Raw genomic sequence first — 20772 nt, forward strand, 5'->3', positions numbered from 1 at the left:
TCTACAGCACTGACAAAACATAACTGATAAATCCCAGGCTCCTTTGAGGCTGTCATTTTCCGTTTCTGGCCAACACCCGTCAATGAGCAGAACCACCCCATTCCCGAGTCATGGGACTCACGTGGGCAGAAGTTTTGGAGAAATTTCCAGGTATAGAATGTAAACCAACTATACATAAAACTCTGAAAAAGAAAAGATGCAATAATCTGATTTTGGAAGACACTAAAATATTCTCCTAAGCCTTAGTACTTGGAAAGGCTGGGCTTCTACTAAGCCACTTATTTATTTCACAGCCAATGAGCATCTCCCACAAACCCTGTTTCCCTGTGTCTGCTGGGAGCTTCAGGCACATTGATGTTGTCTATCTTATAAGTCACAAGGCAGAGGCGTGTGTCTCACGCTGGCAACTCTCACACAGGCTCAACTCCTAGCCTCACTGTATGAACTTGGCCCCATTTTCTCACCTGTTTATTTGGTACCTGTTCTTCTGTAAGCTGCCTGAAATGCTTATTGAAACAAGTCAGAAGAATGAGTGGGTAGAGAAATGGACAGATGGACAGGTGAGAGATGGGCAGAAAAACAGAGAGTCTCCAAGAGAAGGGGAGCAATCAAAATTACCTATGCAAAACCCTCTTCTAGTCAGGGAAGGAAACCACCACGGAGAAGTGTGAAGAGGCAGGTTGCTTAGGACTGTTTCCTGGATTCCATGAAAAGTCACACCAAGAGATGAGAGGGTAGAACTATAAATAATAAAAGAAAAAATCATGCATGTTTGAAAAATATATCTACATTATGTACTTTCTAAAGAATAGAGTCAAATTAGCAAGGCCCAATAACACAATCCTTGGGTATATACAGAAGTGAGAATCCCATCTCCAATCTGCAAGGCATCCCTTTGGAGCACTGAGAGTCTACACGGTGCAGTCATAAAGCCATCACCGCAAAAGCGATGCTATCCTGCACTTACGAGGAAAGAGCAGCTGTGCTCGGTCTGCCTACACGTGTCTTTTACACCCCTCAGCACCTCTACGGGGGAGGGACGCCTAGCGAGCCCCATCTCTGCAGGACAGAAAACAAGTCCAAGAGAGGCTAAGCCGACCTACCAATTCTCCATCTCACAGGACTTGTCACTCCAGACCAGGACTCGAACTCGGACCCACGTTTGTAACCACAGTACTACCGTATTTTATGTGCTTTTTGTGTGTATAATACATTTGTTTCTGGCATGAAAGGGTATTTAATAAATGATCGGTTGTCTTGTCTATCTCATTAGTTCACAATCTTTATATTTTTGAATTGTACTCTTCCCCTGGAGAAAGGAACGGAAAGAGCGGGGGTCAGAATGAGGTGGGGCTCCATTCTTTATCTGTTGCCACATCTCATCCAAGTCCCCAAACAGGGAGAAAGAGCAAATGTTCTCTTCATCATTTAAAGAGAGGGCTCCAGTGACGGTGACTTACTCAACCCCAAAACCAAGTCTGGGGGAAGGGCACATGCAGCAACGAGAGCAGTATCACCTGTAGGAAGGCAAAAAGAGCTCAGGGGATGGCTCAATGGGTCAGCCTGATTTCATTTCAATCGATAATACAATAGCACACTCTAAAAAAACTAGAATGCAATGGATTTCCTCTTTCTTGACATCTAGCAAGTTTCCACATCTCACATGTAACATTATCACGAACTAGTGAAAGGAAGAGTCCACAGACAAGGAAAATCAATGCCACAGGCAGGCTGAAACACAGGCTGGAGGAAAGGAAGGGAAAGGGCATAGTAAAGAAGAGGGGAAATTCTGGGAAAAAGACATCATCACAAGGACTCTCAAGCATCATCCAGCAATCATATAATCATTCTTTCAAGAGAGAGTTACTTAGGTCCTATTTTGTGCAACATTGTACAGTGGGCGAAGCAAGAGCACAGCGTCCATGGTGGCAGCAAGCTGCGGAGCTCCAATACACTTCTGATCCCGGTACCTTGCACACTTGTCCTCAGTATAAAGGCAAAATATATAGTAAAATAATCCAATGTAAACTCTATGCAATGCTGAAAAAAATTAAAGAATACCTAAATACCTGGACAGACACACCACGCACATTCCTGAATCAAATGACAGCATTCTTGGGATGGCAGTGCTCCCCAGAGCGATCCATATATTCAACGTGGACTCGATCACAATCCCAGTGGGTTCCTCTGCAGAAACTGACTATCTGCTGCTACAATTCATATGGGAATTCGAGGATCTCAGTAACCAAACCGTACTTGAAATAGAAGAACAGTTTGAGAGGACTTGTAATTCTCAATTTCAAACCTTACAACTGTATCTCCAGGTGAGATTAGAGGCCATTTTTAAGTTATAATTGTGTTTATCCTTATTTTCTAAATTCTGTACAACGAATATACCTGTTAGAATAAGAAATTTAAAAAGTAAGGTATCTTTTAAAACATGCAAACCTATTCATTCATTGGGAAAAAAATATTTTGACTATAAAGAAGTAAACAAATATCTAGTGAAAAAGGACTATTTAAAAACAAGAGTGCATTTACATTTTTTGTAAATTGGAAACTGAAAAGCACAAACACATCAAGTTTCTAGGGAGAGTGTTGCAACATATTAATTGTTATTTCCAAAATTCTAATTGAACAATGAAAACTCAAGAAAGAGAAAATCTTGATTGACAGCCAACTGCAAACACATGGAGAGCAAAGGCCTAGAAATCACAGTTCCTTTAACTCTGCTACTAACTCAATAGGAGAGGAAATTCCTCAGTGAGGGGACAGTGGAATCCCATGCATAAGACAGGATACACAGTACAAACTGCACTAGAATTGGGGGTGATTTCCATAGAAGAATTCTAAAGTTACAACATTGATGAAAAACTATAAAAACACTGACAGACAGATTAAAACACACAGTCATATATATTATATAAAAACATATGAAGTCTGCCCCCATGTTGCATAGAAATACAAACATATTTGTTCATTTATGGGCACTGATTACTTTATCCCAGGTAGAATATTTCAACTAAAATAGATAATCAATAATACACTCCTCTTGTCAAAACTAGTTGATAAGTTACTCTGCTATGTATGCATAATGTGTCTAAGATAGATTTAAAATTAGTGAAAAAGATTTTTGTATGGTTTCTTGAACCCTTCTCAAAACACCAAGCTTAATTTTAAAATAAATCTGAGCAGTATTTCTATATGATCTTTTCCCTTGTGAAATGAACAACACAGTCTGTTGTCAAAATTCTTTCCTTACAATGATTCACGAGCACCGTATACTCACAAAACTGCTGGACAGCAAGGCACTATCCAGACACTGTGACAAATCAAATGAAACACAAGGAAGACAGTGACCCTATTCTGCAGGGCTTATAATCTGTTCCAACACCGGGTTTTTATTTGATTTGTTTGATTGGTTAGAAAAATAAAATCACTCAAGTACATTCTTCTTTGAGCATTATGTAAATCATGACTCTCTTTTTAGTGTCATGAGCAGGAAAGACTTGAGTATGAATTGATTAGATCAACTAGGCACAATCATCGCTGGAGCCTGTGTAATAAATAAGTACATGAGATCTAAAATAAACCTACACAGATCTCTGCAAGGAAAATGAAGAGGTGAGTTCCCCAATGAGAAAACAAACAATCAAGAAATCAAAAAAGGAAAACTTTTTCATTAATGATTCCAGGCAGTAGTGGAGCATGGTGGTGAAGATCACAAATGCTGGGGACAAACATGAGGGTCTGAAATCCCACAGCACTGGGTAGCTGTGACACTGATATTTCAGTGAAATTTTCTGCACCTCAGTCTCCTATCCATAGACTGGGGACAGCCACAGCACCCATCTCCTAGAACAGTCTTAAGAATTAAGTTATTTTTTATATAAAAGTTTAAATAAAATACCTCAGATTTTAAATATTACCCCAAAAGCTCAAGGAACAAAGAAAACAGTGATAAATTGGAGTTCATCAAATGTTAAAAATTTGCTTCAAAGGACACCATCCAGAAGGTGAAAAAACATCAGAGAGGAGAAAATTTTTTCAAATTATTTATCTGATTAAGTATTTGTATCTTCAAATAAAAGAAAAAACTCCTACAACTCAACAAGAAAAAGAGAACTCAATTAAAATGTGTATAAAGTATCTGAAAATGTATTTTTCAAAGAAAATATACAAATGGCCAATAAGCACAATCAAACGATGTTCAATATCATTAGCTGTAAAAGAAATCAAGTCAAAACCACTAGGAGAAACCGCTTCACACTTACTACAATAGGTTATAATAAAAAAAATGTGTAACAAGCACTAATGAAGACACAGAGGAAGCGGAGCGCGCAGCCCTTGCTTTTGAGGATGTAACACAGGGTGGCCACTTTAGAAAACAGCCTGGCAGGTCCTCAGAGAGTTGAACATTTGGTTTATGAATGACCCAGCATTTCTGCTCTCTGGTCACACAAGTAAGAGAACTGAAAACAAATGTCCACATAAAAATTCCTACAGGAGTATTCACGGCGCCATTACTCTTCACAAACAAAAAGCAGACACAACACAAACGACTATCACCTGATGAATGGGTAAACAGTAGGGCCCAGATATACAGTAGAATATAATTCAGCAATAGCAAAGCATAGAGTACTGACCCAGGCCACAACCTGGAAATACATTGAAAAAGTTACTCAGTGTGAAAGAAGTCAGTCACAATAGACAGTTCCATTTACATGAAATAACTTGTTTTACATGAAATGTCCAGCACAGGCAAATCCATAGAGAGAGAACAATGGCTGCCTGGGGCTGGGGGAGGATGAGGAAGATGGGAATGACTGCTTGTGCATACAGGGCTTCCTGTTGGGGGATGAAAATATTCTAAGATTGACTGCGATGCACAATTCTGGGCTTTGAGTAAAAACCGCTGCACATTTTAATGGGTGAATTGTATTAAAACTGTTAAGGACAAAAGCACCTAGGGCCAGAACCTTCAAATAGTAAATGCAAATTGCTAACTTTTATTACAGGAAGAAGAAACTGCCCTCAGCATGAAAGCAGGAGATCGGCAAATATGGGTTAACAGAATTGGACAAGAGCATTTCACTTGAAAGAGTTGCTGAGTGTACACGAAATATTCAGAAATAGGAAAATCAGCTTGACATCACGAAGAAGCATTCTGCTTCAAATGCAGATCAAGGATTCGGCAAGCCCAGCTGCTAGAAATAACCAGAGAAGAAACCTGGTTCTTACAACAAGCACCAGAGCCAACAAGGAAATGGTGGTGAGGAAAGCAGGCAGCCAAAAATCTGGAACAGTTTGCTACAAATAATTTCTCCACTGAAAATTCAAAAATAAAATGAAAGTGATGCAATGCTGAGCTGGCCTCACGTTAAAGGGCTTCCTCTGCTGCTCGACAGTTCTGTAACCCCGAATGAGAGACTCAGGAGAATCAGCATGGCTCCTGGCAGTCCCCAAGTGACTGCCCTCCAGCACGTTTACCACCATCACATCTGCCAGGGTTGTATTGCAGAGAAGAGACCAACTTCTAAAAGGCACAGAAAATGTTTACCAGGGAAGAAAAGGCTGCTGTCAGTCCTGGGACAGAGGCAGTGTGAGCAGAGGCCAGAAGGCTGCAGGTGAACTGGAGCAGACCTGGGGCAGGAAGGGACCACGGAAGAGCAGATCTCAATTTTCTACTCTCTCTCCCTCGGGTAGGAGAGATAAAGCCTGCATCCTTCTCACCTGGAACTGTGGGTTCTGGCTGGCAGAAGTCTTACGTACAGGGAATGAATACTCAAGACTCTGTGGAAAAAGTCACGAAAGAGAGAGGGCGTAGGGACCCAACTCCACGAGCCTCTCAAATGATCCCATATTTATTGTGTATAATCAAAGGAAAACGTCATTAACAGTTGTGTGATAGTAAGCAGGAACTTGGGGAAAGAAGGATGAGACAGAGATTGTAGAATCCACCATGAGTACAAAGGCTTAGTGTATCTTTAGGTAAGTCATGGGGTGAGGGGAATAAGATACATTCTTTAGACATGTGAATTACAAAGCAGACCACCAGACCAGCTAGGTCCTTGCTTGGGGGATAATAGAGTATCTAACTGCACACAAGCCCAGCCTTTATAGCTGTGGGCCTGGGTCATTGCTTTGCGATGAGCAGAGTGCTATCTAAAACATCATCTACGCAAGCAAAGCATTATCTCTGCTTTTTAAGGCAAGGAGACAGGAGTGAGGATGCACAGGCACTTGCTTGCAAAGGAGTTACTAAGCATACGTTTTCTTCTTAAATTTGACAGGCGGCTGGGGTCTGTTACAATTTGTTAACCCAATCATGGGCTCCCACATGGAACCATTATGGAGGACACCCTAAGGTGACAAATCCTGGCTCTGGGTCTTTTCCTGCCAGCTTCAGCCACTCTAGCAGAGTCTAGGCACATTCCTGAATAATGATCATACAGAACCACCCACACTGTTAACTCCTGGTGCTTGAAACTTAATTTTAGCTCTACACAACTTAACGTAGAAAAGTTTCAGAAATAAAAGATATTATATTTACTTTATATCTCATCATAGGACTGATTTTTCTGATTGCTCTAAGCTGCTTCTTCTTGGTAAAGCACCTAATTCTGCAGGTGAATTCAGTACTTTCTTTGGGCATAACTAGCCAGTTTGGGCTCGCTAACTTCTATTGGTCAAATACCGATACACTTAATTGATTTCATTGTTCATCAATTTCAGCTGGGAGCAGAGGGAGTGTCACTCTGTTCCTCAGCCCACCCTCAACCCTTATCATCAGCAACTCAGGCCTCCGGAAACCAAAAAAAGCTTTTGTTTCCCTTCTACAGTTTCAACAAACCCAACAGGATACATAAGCCTGGAGAAAGAATTCAACACAAATGTTAAAACAAAAATCAATAAACCTGAAGCAACTCCATCTCCGAATCATGATACACAATGACATGAGATTAAGTGTGTCAGGCCCAAAGCATGGGTGAGCCTGACCACCTGATTTCTATTCTTCAAAGGAAGGAAAGTTTTCCTATTTTTTATTATCACTCTGTCATTGTTTCTGATTAAGCCAAAAACTAGTGTATGAAATAATTAAGCATTGAAATAACAGATTTTTGTTGTATCAATTACAGAAGGCATTCAGAGGTGTTAGGAAAAACCACCTCTGTAAAAAATGCAAAATTTCTTCCACTGTGAAGAACACGTATACAAAATGCAACAGAGAATTCAAGCTCTTGTGGAGAGGAGCAAAAGCCACAGAATCAAAGCAAAGTCATTACTATGAGTCAACTCAAAATTCACTGGACAATCATGTTCAATGCATTCAATGAAATTTAAAGGCATACTGCAAACCATACACTTAATGATCTGCAGGCTAGAGGAAGAATTTCTCTCTTTAACAGACAAGAGTAATCAATAGGGTGCCCCACCAAACAAGGACCAAAGAACAATCAGGTTTTTAACAGTTCTGATATATCAGCATTTTCTAAAGATCAAAATCCAGAAATTTTAAACATTGATTCACACCACAATGAAACAAGCACTTAAAAAAAAAGAAAAGAAAATAAGCACATAGAACATGTACATAGATCAATGAGAATTTCTTGAGATGCTGGAAGAAACAGGCTATAGTCTTTTACTTGAGAAATAAAACTACTTTTAAAGATAAATGCTAAAACACATTTCATCATTCATGTTGCCTTGAAAAATCTGAGGCACTTGTATCTGATTAGAAAAGCAATTCTGAGTAATAGTGTGTTACAATTCAGAGCCAGTTTGCTTTAGAAGAAAAGAGAAAAGAAAAGCTACCGTTTCTCATATACTGCACAAAGTGTGAAGTGTCTCCCTGCCTCTTTCTCCTCCCGTTTTCTAAGCTCATGCTTCCCAACCCTTCTGAAACAAGTATGAGAACCTCTTATTCCCGCCAATATGCCAAATGACAAAAGAAAATCAATTTATTTGTGTAAGTATATGCTTAAACCTTGAACTGGAAGAGAAAGATATCAGAAGTCTATATGGAACTTATTTCTACATTCCTGAAATCACACACACAAACGTTCACACAGACACAGACACAGACACATACCCCCTGGATTACTGGGAAATTCACAAACTTAGGATTTCCATCTTCTAGAAGATAACTTTGTAGTTAGTTTAAAATACAAAACTGTCAGCTTTGGAAAGCCTTGATCACCTGCTAAACCATCCAAATATCAAAGAGACCCAATTAGCCTTCTCGGTAGAATGTAATTTCCCATGATGGCAAAACATACCCTAAAAAGTCCTTGATCTAAGTCTCGTGTTTATCACTAGCTATGATCGTTTTTAAGCACATTAACAGATTCAGAAACTTATGTCTCAACAGCATTTATTCTTATTGAAATAGTATACGTGTTCATTTGCCTATACAGAGACCAGGTCCCATGATGGAGTTTAAGAGCTATTTTGTGTATTGCAATATTTATTTTTAAGTGCAGAAAAGGAGGGTGGGTATTACTCAGTTGTAGAGCACCTGCATAGCATGCACAATGTCCTGGCTTCAGTCCCCAGTACCTCAAAAAAAAAATAAATAAAATAAGGGCATATTTAAAAATGAGTAAAGTTATAAAAAAATGCAGACTAAAAACCACTGCAATCTAGGAGACACAATTACAATAAAAAAAAACAAGAGTTTCTATCAATTATTGGCTATTTGCCAATCGCAGAGACAACCAGAAATCACACCTGATAACCATCACGTGTGATTCTCAGCAACCCTACTAAGTAGACACGGATGGGAAACCAGGCTCTGCAGATGAGGAGACAGAGCTCAGAGGAGCCGGGGACGCTGACCGTCCTGCTTCCCGTGACACCACATCAGCCCAGGGCAAGCGCTGACGGAGCTGCAATGAGGGGACACCCAGCTGCATGGAACCTTGGGGCACTGGGGAGTCCCAGAAAACACTAAAAACTGTTCAGTGAAAAACCAGCTCAAATATAATACACTGTGCCACATTCTTTAAACAGGGAACATGAGTGAGACCTTTTTGATGCCTCCGTGTCCTTTCTGCCATCGTCAGTCACTTGCCCTCACAGTGTGACCAGTGATGAACTGGACCCCATATGAAGCGCACTCAGATGGCAGAGCATTTGAAGCTGTTTTATGAAGTTTGTAAGACTCTGTCTGTGCCTCACACAGGCGGTCATCCATCACTTCTCACCGGTGTGGATGTACCACCTGAAATCACTCCTTTCTGCTTTTTAAAATCCCTTCATCTACTCCAGACTTTTCAATAGCAAAGAAGCAGCTAAACCACAGACAGTGGACAGCTTTTCACCAAATTTCTTGAACAGCCCATCGGACTACCTGGAAGCCCTTTACTTTTATTAAACCCACTTCCAGGTACTACATCATTTTCGGATTGGTGGACTTGGCCTCTGACTGAGCTACTCAGAGAGCTCCCAGCCTCACATCCGTGAGAGGACCCTGCTGTTGGGAGAAATCAGTGAGAAAGGCGTACATCCCCCAGTCATGTCTGCATGGCTAGAAGTGCCACAACGTGCTAAAAATTTATACCATCATAACCCCTGGGCTCCCATGGACTGGTTTCACATTAACCAAACTCATGAGACACTGATGCAAGAAAACCAGAAATTTAACTTATTAATGTAACAGAAGATGTGAAACTATGAACCAGACTGCAATATCAGAGTTCAACCATGAGTATATGTTCTCCTCCACGGCCCAAACACGGGCAGGCAGTCACATGGCAAGTGTGGACAGAAGCAGAGCAGGAAGGATTTCTAGATGAATTCAATGGACTAAATTTCTGTTATACCAACAGATCTGCTGCCTGGAAAACAATTAATTCTAATCACGGTGCACTCTTCGTGGACAATTGCCGAGACACGACTGTGAGCACCTGTGTAACTCTCCTTTCCCTGTCCTTTCTGGGCTAATTGATGCACAGACGTACAGAAATCGAGGGATGCAGATACATCTAAACACCCAAAGCCCATTCTGGGAGCCACAATACCATACAGCCAGGGTTAAAATACTTGCTCTGCCACTTACTAGTTCTGTGACCTTGGTCAACTTACCCTCTGTGTGCCTCAATTTCCACACTGTGAAACTGGGATAACAATCAAACCTTCCTTACTCGCTTGTTGAGAAGATTGAAGGATTCATTTCTGTAAAACGCTCAGAAAAGAATGTAGCACATTTTGGGTGCTCAACAAATGTCAAATTAATATTACAGTGGTTTACAAGTCTCCTTCCTAATCATCTTCTGTGTTTCCTGGCTAGACTAATACCCAAAGGAAATTCTTATTTCTCCTTTTATAAACTCATGGGATGAACCCTTCTGTTCCATCCCACCACCTGTTTAAACTGATGGAAGGGATACCTCCTCCCCACTCCTCTGGGCCATGCAGAGTGCTACTCCCTTCACAGCCCTGACCCCTGGCCCACAGCTAGCCCTCCTCACATTAACAGATTGAGTTGTGATTCCGGGGAGACAAGCAGGGCATGTGAAACCCTTCCTTTCCCTCCAGTGTTGACTACCCTAGGGAAGCACCCTGGATGCTCAGCTCCATTGCAGAACAGCCCTGTGCATGATGGGGCTCATTCTCTCAAGGGAAGGCTTGCTGTGGCCCAGAGATACCTGGGACAGGGTGAGTCTCTACTTCTGGGACACAGTATCATGACACTCATTTATCCACAGCCCTGAAGTTCATGGAGAACGTGGCTTCATCAGTAACAAAGAAGACATTTATCGCCTGCCTACTCTTTTGTGTCATCTCTCAGTTGGCTGCTGGAGACAACATGTGTATAAGTATTGGTTCCCCTTAGGCCCCAACATATATGAAGTAACAAAAATTTCTGTGGCTTAACGTTGGTCCAGGGCGACTGTGTAACAGTTCTGACTCTGCTGATGCTAAATTATGGGTGTAGGAATTATGGAACGTCCTCAAATATCTTTCATCATAAAATCAGCTTTTCTTATTTTCTTGTTTCTTTGTAATTACCAAAGACTATAAAACGATGGCTGCACACAAAACAGCAGCTAAAGTTTATGAGCTCTCTTGACATACCCACTGTGGTAAACATGTTACATAATTACTAATTCTCACAATTCTACAAAGCAGATATGAGTGTCCCCTTCTCACAGACGAGGGGAAAACTCAGAACGAGCTGACTCAGGATCACATGGTTCAGTGTCAGCACGTGCAGGCAAACCCAAGTCAAGAAACTACACCCCATCATATATGTACCAAATCAACTCCCACCAATTAACACACAGCGGCGGGGTCAATACTCAGGGAACTCAACACACCTTTCAGCTTTATGGTGCTCCAGAGGCAGCTTCTAGCTGTTTTATAATATCCCGGCTCACTGGTTTCTAACACTAGAAGAAAAGCCCGATTTTGCCATTGTTTGCACAGCAAGTCTGAAATGTTCACAGCGAGATAAAAGAATAAAACTATGATATAAGCAGAAAAAATTTTCCAGGTAGAAAGACATAATGGACGTTGTGCTATTCTGAAGCATTAAGCAAAGGAATCAAAATAAAATCACATTGTTTAAGCCTTATTTTACAAACAGAAAAATTAAGACTGTAAAAAGTTGCAACAGCGCCACCTATGGCTAAAAAGACCTTCCAGGTTGCCGGGAAACATGCAACACAAAAATTGACTGTAAGATGAGAAACGAGAATCAGATAACTAGAAGCTTATGTAGCATATACTGCACTTTGCTTCGGGGGGATGGAGGGGTATTCAGTATTTAATCTGATATTGCTAATACTCCTAAATATAAACAAAAGACATAGGCTCATGGAAGCTCATCTTAGAAGAGGAAAGAATCCAGTCCAGCCACTTCATTTTACACGAGGGGAGACTGAGACCTGAGATCTGTCCTCCTGGCAATCAGCAGCAAAGCTCTCCTAGGTCTCATGTCTTGCACTGTAGTAAAAACCAACAGAACTGTACTACGCCTATATTCATAAAAGTCACGTCTGTATTTTTCCAACAGTAGGTAATCTAAGTATCTTGCAAAATACTTCTCAAAGAGCCAGGAAATCATAGAAGGGTATTGAAATACAAAAACATTTATTTACATATTAAAACAGCATGAGCTTTATTCTCTCTATTAAAAAAGTGACATGTCAAATCAAAATTTTGAAATTTTAAAACCTGAAAAGAGTGCAGAAAAAAATCAAAATTTTCTTTAGTCACAAAAGAGAGAAGCTTATTCCCTGATAATAATCAATGTGGATTTTTCTAAACTTAATGGTTCTGGTCAGAATCCCGAGAAATTAAATGTCTGATGGATGGTTACACGGCAACATGAATTCTGAGCTTACATTCTGTGTAAATAATCTTCAAGGTCGTCTGCTTAAGGCAATTTAAGTAGTCCCTGTCTCACTAGAATGACACAGATTTCATTAAAGCTTCATACTGCACTTAAAAAAAACAATCCTAGTTACTTTAAGCCATATTAATGTATATCATATATACACATATTGAATATGCATCAGAAATAAGCTACCCTTTTTAGTATTCAGAGTTGATACTTCTAAACTATCAGTCACTGTGAAAGCACATTTTTATTAAGCACCTCTACGGTGCTTTGTATACAAGGCGTCCAGCTCTCACAGTCAGACAAGGTAAACCATATTACTCAAATTTCACAAATGACGAAATATACTTAAGCCATGTAAACAACTAAGATATTCATCATCAGGAAAGTAAAGAGTAAGGATTTTACTTGCAATACTCACTGACAAAGTTTTCTTTCATACTAAGACTACATAAAACAAATTCAGTGTTTGGAAATTTTTCAGTAAATAAGCACCACTAGAAAAAACAAGTAACATCATTAGCAACAGTTAGACTTTCAAAGACCACTTCTCTCTTGCACAATAGTTATTTTAAATGTTTTGTTTTTAGTTCTCACAAAGCACTAAATTAAAAAACTATTTCCTTTACAGTCATTACCTGAGAATAAAACATTTGTGAAAATGTACAATTTTAATTTATGCCACTCTGCCTCTCATTCTCACTGGTGTCTCTCCTTTGAAGACCTCATCAGGCTGAGATAGCTAAAATCGGTCATTTATGGGCTCACAGGAGTTCGGGAAAACACTCAACGGGAAGCTGATTAGAGGAGCAATTGAGAATTCATCCTGTGCAGCCTGGATTCCAGCATCGAGCTAGCCACCGCCAGCTGCGTGTCATTTGGGGCAAGCTGACCCATCTCTCAATCCCTCAGCTACAAAAAAGGAGACACTGATACCTACAATCAAACACTTGCTATGAAGTAAAATATGAGCAAAGCATTTTAGCCTCAGTTAGGCGTCCACTCACAGCGAGTTTGGTCATTATGATGATGAGGATGGCTGTTAACAAATTAAGCTCGACCAAACAGGAGAAATCACCTTAAAGGAGAAACATTTTAAGTCCATGAGTATTTCCTTTTGGGTGGACTGTAGAATATTCTATAGATTTTTTTTAATAAACCAAATTTTGTCCATTAATTGTAGATTTACAGGTTCATGGACAAGTCTCCAGAAAAATAATTAGAGGCCTCTAACCTCTGAAAATTAAGATGTAAATTTAAAAAAAAATCAGGGAAGAGATTATACCTCATTTGGGAGAGTATGTGCTTAGCATGCATGAGGCCCTCAATTCAGTCCCCAGTAACTCCATCTAAAAACTTTGTTTTTTAAGAAATAGAGAATTAAAGCAAAAGGATGGAGGAATACGGAAATTTTTAGAGACTCATCTCAGATTTAAGATAGGGAAGAAACCATCCAATTCTCAGAAGAAATCTTGAGGACTATGTAAACTGGATCTGAGATGTCTAGTCTTTTAACATTATTCATGAAATCATATTACCAAGTCTTAAAACTACCTGATAACCCACAGTGGTGATACTGATCATAACAGCTACCATCACGTATCGAGCTCCGGCTAGGACTGCTCTGTTCTGACATCTCTACCCCTAAGGCCTCACCAGGCGGAGAGCACTAAATTCGGTCATTTATGAGCATCTCGTGTAAGTCCTCCATTTGTGCTTCTCACTCTCCCCTCACCAGCTCCTCTGAGGGAAGCACTGTTATCATCTTCCCCACCCGCAGATAAGGCCACTGAGGCACAGACACTAAACCCGTTCCAGGCCACATTGGAATTAAAGGACGTCTGTATTTCTGCTGTTTTGCTTTTGACAAAGGAATCTGAGATATCAATTCAAAGCAGACTGTTAAATAATCAAGTCTGTCAGGTCTTCACCTCAAAGAGCAGATACTATAAATTCCTGATGTAGGATGAGGCTGCCGTCACAAACTGACTCAGCTTGAAATTAATATCCAAGATGAAGCAGCGGATACACGTAAATATTCACGATTGTCAAGTCTGCCCACGGGTCTGGGCCCTTCACTGCCTGAAAGGGGGTGAAATCCCCACCCGTGTCTGGGAGGGAAGCGCGGCTCTTCCCGGGCTCACCCAGGCTTCATAGGCTATTTACCCCCACAGACTAGCCTCAACGGTTAAAAGCTCTCAAGATTTTTACACCAGGCAAAACTGAAAGACATTTCTGTAGATGGAGCACTTTCTCAGGCTTAAATTTTTTTGCCTACACTCAGCCAGAGGGAGAAAAGAAACAGGACTCTACAAATTCCTGACCCTCACCACTCACAGGAGTAGAATGACCACAGCAGAAGATGGCCCTTCACATTGCAGGATGTGAACAAAATAAAGATGCCCCAACAACAGGCACTCCCAGACACAGCGCTCAGCAGTCTTCTGCACAATCACAGTTGTGCAGCCCTCAACACCTTCTATTTCCAGAACACTTCATCAGCCCAAAAGAATCCCCCTATCACTAGCATTCACTCCGTAATCCCCCTCCACCCAGCCCCTTCCAACCATCACCTGCTCTCTGCCTCTGCATGTGCCTTTTCTGGGCTTTTCAGATCAATGAAATCAACAATATCTGGCCGTTTGTGTCTGCTTCCTTTCAATTAACATGCTGTTAGCAAGGCTTGTATATTTTGAAGTGGCATCAGCATCTCTTTATTTTTTATTTTTTTTGGAAACGTTAAAGATTATTAGAAGGTGGTAAGTACTATCAAAAAGAGTAGAGTGGAGCATAAGTGATTGTGTTTCAAAGGGAAAAGTGTGGGTTGAACAGTCAGGGTGGACTTCCCAAAACAGGTGGCATTTTTCATTTTCCTCTTTTTTTTTTTCTTTTTTATTCACTCTTACGTGTGAATAATGTTCCACTACATGGAGATACTACATTCTGTTCATCCATTCAGCAGCTATGTATGGACGAGGTCCAGAAGAATGAGTGTAAGGGGTGACTAGCATGGATGGCATTTAAGCAAAGGGCAAAATGTGTTTTCAAAAAAAAGCCAACAAACAGAGGCGCAAGGAAATTCAGTGCGTTTCTGAGCAAAGTGCTTGCTTGCTTCGGCAGGACTACCGTGCAGGGCTGGGGCGGATATTGGCAGGAATCACGGTGAGGGAGTCACCTGAGAAGACATCCCACTGCAAGCAGCTCAGCCAATCCTCCTCCCTCATCCTGTATTGTTAGAGCAATGTTTCTAGGTTACTCTTATTTCAATTAATAGCATTTAACTGCACGTCTGATCATCACCATCAGACCACATTACCTCCAAGTCACAGAAAATCATTCACTGACCGGAGCAGCACCAGGACATAATGGTGATGGATTAGGGAGTCCTGCAGCATTCCAGCCTGCAGGCACAAACCCCACATGTGCCCTGGTGATGTCCAGAAAATAAAATGCATGGAAATATCTCACTGCTGGAACACGACATCTGCCCTCAAATTGCCCGAAAATCATGCTGGCAAAGCACTACTCAGCCTTCTCAGTACAAAAAAAAAAAAAAGCTAAGAAGGCAAATTTAGGCTCTTCCATTGAAAACCAGCAGCCACCACTGCCAGTATTTGAGCTGGAATGCTCCTGACTTTGAAAACCACTGCGCAGTTACTTTTCAAACGTGAAACTCATATATATATACCACGTAGATGATATTGCAGTAGGATTTTTCTTTTCAAAATTTCCAGTTGCAAAATTAGCACAAGAAAGTTTATGTTTAGGCTTTAAAAAAATCAATTATCCTCCATTTTCTTAATTTTGAACTTATTATTATTTTATAAATGGAGCTATGGTGCGTATTTAAAACCTTTTGATTTCTGAAAACAAGACGTTTATGACCTCACTATTTCAGAGCAAACTTTAACGATTCTTTGAGAGGTGGGGCCTGGGGTGCTCACTAACAGCTCTTTAAATACTGACAAGGATGTGCTATTAAGTAATACAAAGGCTCTAAGTCCACATTAGCTCAGAAAGCAAAGAAACCACACCAAAGACTTCCTTAAATATTTTATATATTCCTATTCTTTTGAATATTAAAGCTCTTAAAACATATGATTTTTTTTGAAAAAGACAACAGCTGTAATAATTTTCCTCTCACCAAGAAAGCAATCTTTATCAGGAATAAAAACCCCTATGGAAATCGAAATGACAGGACGTTTCTAGCTAAGTGAACATCCAGATCTGAACACAAACCTAAATCCTATCAGATCTCACTCGAAGGAGCTCTACAAAGGCCTGGGCAACCCTGGAGATTAGCTCTTTTGTTCCAAATGTTGGCTGAGCTAAGATAATCACACTAGGCATGGAAAGAGAGAAGAGGAATGTCCCCCTGGCAGCCTCCATCAGTTTTCTTCCAGCCACAAGGTGCCTCTAGGGCAGCCCCGCTAACAAGTCCCCCATAAGAAAAGCCGGCATCCACACTGCCCCTGCCGTCCCCAAGTAGCCCCGAAGCCCATATCCCAGCCTGTGAATGGTCTTCAAATGATCCCCCAGTTGGTGGCACCCTCCACCTCTTCCCCGCTACACACACACACAAAGCCACGACAGCCTTCCCAAAGCACAAATTTGATTACATCAACCCCACTTCAAACAGTTCAGAGGCTCCCTGGTAGAGTTCTAGCCCCACCCCAGACCCTGCTCGCCCAGCCTCATCTCAGTACATAGGTCCCCAGTGACCTCAGGAGCCCCCTGACCTGCTCCTACTTCCCACTTGCCTCCAGGTTCATTTTGACTGTTTCCCAAGGAAGCCTTCCCTCCCTCCAACCTCCACAATTTGTTCCTCTCTTCCTAGAACATTCTAGGCTAACTGACAACGCTAAGCTCTCAAGAAGCAAATACATTTTGCTTATTTATGTGGCTACACTCTCTCTCCCCTAGACTCACTGAAGTGCACGTGTTATGAATAAATGAATGACGGGTTGGATCTCAAAGGGACAGACATACCTGCTCTCACCCGTCCCGACCCTTTTGTCTGTAGTATATCAGAAGCAAAACCAGAAGTACCTTCCCTGAGGGTCACTTCTGTTGACACCCTTCACTGCCTACTGTGTCAGTTCTAGTAAAACTCAACTTCTTCCAAAGCCCTACACCCCGGACTCTCTCCAGTGTCCTCCCCAGCAGGGGCTCCCTCCACCCTGGACCGCACAGGGCACTCTCCCCGGGTCCCCACGCCAAAAGCCTCCAGGCCTCTGCCCGGGCTGCACCTGCGACCTGAGCCACATTCTTGACTCCTTCTCTTGGCTGACTCTTACTCTGTCCTCACAACTGAATGTACAGCCCATTTCTTCCAGGAAGTCCTCTCTGATAATGTCCTTTAGGTCTTGTCTGGGCTCTATCTATAGCAGCAGTACATGGTGACCAACTGGGTGTTTGCCCGCTCCTTTGAGACCACGAACACTTGGGAACCACGTGGGAAGGAGTGAGAGATTACAAGACAGGTGGGGGAATCAAAAAGCAGAAATCACAGCCCAAGTCCCAAATTCAAGGATACTTTCTCAGAAAAAAGTATAAACTATTTCACACGTGTGCCATTTGGCTACTATTTTTGTGGCTTGTGGACAGCAAGAACTTGGTGTTCTAGCCCAAAACCCAGGTTACATGCAAAGAAATGTATATATTCTTATCCAAAGGAAACCAGAGCTGCTCAACAACAGTTTGCAGTTAGAACTGAAAGGAAATTTGATAAAGGCAATCTCTCTCTCTTCTTTCTTTTCTGGAATCATATAATTTTAGAAGTATTTGCGTGACTAACAGACGTCTACAGCCCGTGATTCTGCACTGAAGTGTTTGGGGCTGAGGAAGCCCAGATTACATTCACTCTGTAAATGCAATCACACCAACACACTGATAGGTGCCGTGAGTGGTGGAGCTGATGTTCCAAAGCAGGCAACATTATTCTGTAAGAGAACTCTAAATAGAAAGTAAGAAATGCAATGTCCTGTACTCAATTTCATTTTCTATATGGGCCATTAACTGATAGTATATCTTGACTAATGAAACCCAAAAATAAATTGTCAACTTTGATTTTCTTCATCTGACCGTTTTATGCTAACATCGGATATTAAACTCTCACTCCATATGGAAAGCTCAGGCCTACGCTGCAGCACAGTTACATCCCGTGGAAGAAAGCCGACCAAGGGAGAACTGGAGAGTTTCCCTTCAGAAGCTGCAAAGTCTGGTTTTGCACCTGTACACCATTTGCAACCACGTCATCATCAAAGGAGTTAGACGTTACCTCTCTGGGACGAAAATCACTGCGTGCTTCAGAACCATCAAAGAATGCTGAGCTTTGTGAAACAGTCCAGAGGCGCTTAAATCATACTTTTTCTGAAAGGCTCCAAAACTGACCCACTTCACCATTCCAGGTATAACAGGGAAGTACTGGAAACAGTAGAGAGAACATGCCCTTGAATTCTGACAAGGCCCTGCTTGAATCCTGCTACAGCATTTACTAGTCGCTAAATGGACCAATTCTTTAACCCCTCTGAGAAGGCTTCCCAATCCCCAAAAGGGGGCTGCCACCGCCCACCTGGGAGGCATGGATGTGAATGAAACACGCAAGTAGGGCGGCCGACTGGTACCTGACACGGGGCCTGGCTAGTTTCCCTCCGCTGCCCTTCTCCCCCTTTAAACTTGCACTGTTCCCCCGGTAACGATCAAGCCCCCGGAACAGACTGCCCGTATCTTCTGTGTATCCCTGGATACATGCCTTACCCTTAGGAGGCCAGAAAAACAACTGCCTCCTCCCAAGTCACTAACAATGTTCTTAAGAGTCTGGGTATTTTTAACTCTATTTTTCAGGGAGACTATTCCAGAATTTTGCAAGCACCATTCTCCAGGTTGGCTCCCCTCCCAGTGCCCATCCCTTCTCACCTCAGATCCTCTGTCTGACTGCCTTCTGTTCATGGGAAAGCGAGTCCGGTAAGGTGGGGCTCCCTAGGCCTCCCTCCCTCCCTCACAGGTGATTGTGACTAACTTCTCCCCACTCCTCACTGCAACTCTAGCTTCTGAGGAGTCTACCCTCCCGTACCCTGCAGCCTCTGCACCTTCCCAAGACGCACACGTGGCCACGACCCTCCCTTCAGATTTCTTCCTGGCTGGCCCTGCCCAGCCCCTGGCCCCTTAAGGATAACTGGCATTGCTTTGAAAATGGCAAATGCCACTGACTGACACACCAGAGCTGTATGGTCTGGGCTTTCCTCCAACCAAGACACAGCCCTGCCCCCCTCAGTCTCAGTCTGCAGCTCTCGAGATGATCTAATTCACATGCAAGGCTGTGAACACCAGCTAAGAATGACGACTCCCAACGTGTATCTCTAGTCCGGCTCCTTCACCTGAGCCCCAGGCTCATCGACCCGAGTGCCTCTTTGAAGTCCTAATTTGGATGACAAATGGCATCTTAAAAATGCCTCATGTCCACCATTTACTCTGGAATTCCATTCCTGTCAGGTATCTCCCAGACTCCCCATTTTAGTAACAGCCCCAGCACCCACCGAGGTGTCTGAGGTCACATTCAATTTCCACTGTTCCCTCCCCCAGGCCCTGCCCTGGAATCAGTCCTGTTATCTCCATCAATAAGCCCATCTCAAGTGTAGTTCTGTAGGGACCATGGCCGGAAACACACAAGCTCACAGCATGGTGCACTAACAGTCCTCCGTAGGGTGCTCCCTGGATGGGGAGGCATCTCCTGCCGCTGTTCACCTCAGAAGGCAGTGGATTCTCACACAGGAGGCCCAGGAGAAGGGACTCAAGGTTCTCCCATGGTCTGAGCTTTGAAGGGCCCGAGGTCTGGGGGAGCTCCTAATTAGCAGACACACTTGCCAATGAGCAGATGAGGATGGGGGAACCCACGCAAGGCTGTTATCACTTCAACTCATGGGCTCTCAGGAGCCATGGGAAAGGCCTGTGTCCAGTGTACAGCCCAGCCATCACAGATCCCAGCCTGCATTTGCCAACCCGGACAGCCTAGACTCCATCTACTTGCGACACTTACTTCTGTTCTGTTCCCCACCCAGAATGTGATGGACTCATTCAGATATTCTGGCCTGTCTCAAGCGAGACAAATTCAGTGAAAAATGAAGTGTCCACATTTGGACCAGAGCATGAAAGGAGAAACAAGGCCTCATGGTCAGCATGATGGTGGTGGCCAAACAATTCCACCAGGTGAGATGAACCAGGGTAGGGTTGAGAATCCAAGGTCCTGGGTTGGACAAATCATCTTCCTTCATTGTTGACTGGGGTGTTGGGGACTGACTACCACAAACTAACGACACGTTAGGGGGCCCACGTGGTGGGCGTCAGCTGCAACAGAAACGGATTCAGCTCTTTACTGCCAACATGGGTTAAAAGTAAAGGCCGAGGCAGGAAGGTCTGCACGGCTG

At 42.4% G+C, this 20772-nt stretch overlaps 1 protein-coding gene across 1 annotated transcript in view; it reads right to left on the reverse strand.

Annotated features, from left to right (window-relative positions):
• Window positions 1-1103: 1103 nt before the first annotated feature.
• Window positions 1104-20772, reverse strand: part of LOC140694905 (trafficking protein particle complex subunit 9-like) — an 83962-nt gene continuing 64293 nt past the window's right edge. The window contains exons 12-14 of the mRNA XM_072957921.1: window positions 18627-18772; window positions 2070-2255; window positions 1104-1309 (exon numbers count right to left, since the gene is read on the reverse strand). The gene's annotated coding sequence lies outside the window, so the exon portion shown is untranslated. The remainder of the gene's footprint in view (window positions 1310-2069; window positions 2256-18626; window positions 18773-20772) is intronic.

Source organism: Vicugna pacos, unplaced genomic scaffold (assembly GCF_048564905.1).
Source record: "Vicugna pacos unplaced genomic scaffold, VicPac4 scaffold_110, whole genome shotgun sequence".
Lineage (NCBI taxonomy): Eukaryota > Metazoa > Chordata > Mammalia > Artiodactyla > Camelidae > Vicugna > Vicugna pacos.